Source organism: Anarhichas minor, unplaced genomic scaffold, assembly GCF_050575085.1.
Source record: "Anarhichas minor isolate MPS153535 unplaced genomic scaffold, ASM5057508v1 ptg000155l, whole genome shotgun sequence".
In the NCBI taxonomy this organism is placed as follows: Eukaryota; Metazoa; Chordata; class Actinopteri; order Perciformes; family Anarhichadidae; genus Anarhichas; species Anarhichas minor.
This window is the reverse complement of record NW_027466601.1, coordinates 3,302,840-3,305,000: the sequence shown is the minus strand read 5'-3', so window position 1 is coordinate 3,305,000 and position 2,161 is coordinate 3,302,840.

The window sequence follows — 2,161 nt, the reverse complement described above, 5'->3', positions numbered from 1 at the left end:
TGTCCATCTCTCTGACTCTTTTGAAACACAGACACTGTCCTGAAAGAAGTAGAAGTTGGCTGCCTGAGAGGACGATTTCAGAGGAGAGGAGAAGAAGAAACTCAAGCATCAGCCATCAACAGATGTTCCTGTTTCGCAAACTCAAGAAGCAAGTATTTATCTACTTCATTGAGTGTATCTCCCTGTGTGCAGTATGACAGCCAAAATTCCCCTGTCTCCACCATTGAGCCCTGTCTCCATCTTTTGGACAAAAAAAGGTATTGCAGGATCCAAAAAGACTCACCTCTAGCAGGCATAATCTCCTCATATTGACCTACAGGACATGCAGCAAGGCCTCTGCTTTAATCCAGGCCAAATACTGTATCTAATCTGACTCTCAAAATTCCCTACTTGAGTGAGACTTGGGGTTAGTCTGCAAGTCAGTCAGATAATACCCTGAAGTCCCCAAAAATCACCTTGTGCTGTCATTCAAAATGGTCACCTTCAGTTTTGTGAGCTGGGTCAGGGCTCAAATAGGTTCTCTACTACATTATCTATCTCTTATGGTTTGAAGTGACATGAAAAGGTAATATTGAATTCATATGGGGAGATTAAAAAAACTAAACACTGTGTCCCTGTCCATCTCTCTGCCTATTTTGAAACACAGACAACATGGTGCACTGCCTGAAGTGCAACAAGGCACACAGGACTTGCATCTCTGTCCATCTCACAAGGGTGTGTATGAAGAACAACACGCCAGCAGAAAGGGACACTGAAGTCCTCCGCCCAAAAGTGCCAGCAGCCAGGTCGCCAGCAAGTATTTATCTATTTCATTGAGTGCATCTCTCTGTGTGCAGTATGACTTTAGAAAAATATCTTGATTCTTTGATGTGAAATACTTTGTGTTGATGCAGGAATGCAACCCTAAATAAACTATCACTCTTTACTCAGGCCAAATACTGTATCTAATCTGACTCTCAAAATTCCCTACTTGAGTGAGACTTGGGGTTAATCTGCAAGTCAGTCAGATAATACCCTGAAGTCCCCAAAAATCACCTTGTGCTGTCATTCAAAATGGTCACCTTCAGTTTTCTGAGCTGGGTCAGGGCTCAAATAGGTTCTCTACTACATTATCTATCTCTTATGGTTTGAAGTGACATGAAAAGGTAATATTGAATTCATATGGGGAGATTAAAAAAACTAAACACTGTGTCCCTGTCCATCTCTCTGCCTATTTTGAAACACAGACAACATGGTGCACTGCCTGAAGTGCAACAAGGCACACAGGACTTGCATCTCTGTCCATCTCACAAGGGTGTGTATGAAGAACAACACGCCAGCAGAAAGGGACACTGAAGTCCTCTGCCCGAAAGTGCCAGCAGCCAGGTCGCCAGCAAGTATTTATCTATTTCATTGAGTGCATCTCTCTGTGTGCAGTATGACTTTAGAAAAATATCTTGATTCTTTGATGTGAAATACTTTGTGTTGATGCAGGAATGCAACCCTAAATAAACTATCACTCTTTACTCAGGCCAAATACTGTATCTAATCTGACTCTCAAAATTCCCTACTTGAGTGAGACTTGGAGTTAATCTGCAAGTCAGTCAGATAATACCCTGAAGTCCCCAAAAATCACCTTGTGCTGTCATTCAAAATGGTCACCTTCAGTTTTCTGAGCTGGGTCAGGGCTCAAATAGGTTCTCTACTACATTATCTATCTCTTATGGTTTGAAGTGACATGAAAAGGTAATATTGAATTCATATGGGGAGATTAAAAAAACTAAACACTGTGTCCCTGTCCATCTCTCTGACTCTTTTGAAACACAGACACTGTCCTGAAAGACGCAGAAGTTGCCTGCCTGAGAGGACGGTTTGAGTAAACTCATACTGCATGTTACAGCTCATATGCAGGCCTTCTCAGAGATACTAAGATGTTCACGTTGAAGCCAGATCTACAGGTAGAGTTGGCTGGCATTGATCCTTTGTTGGTCAAATATAAAATTTGGCTGAATTGCTTTGCTTTAGAGCTTGTTTGATATTTTTACAAAGGCCTGAATAAGCACTTTCAAATACAATATGACTTTAGGAAATCAAAAGTGATTCTAAATAAATATAAGAGACATTGATTTCATGACATCAGTTGCTAACTAATGACACAGAGAGTTCTGCTTCTAGAGATGCA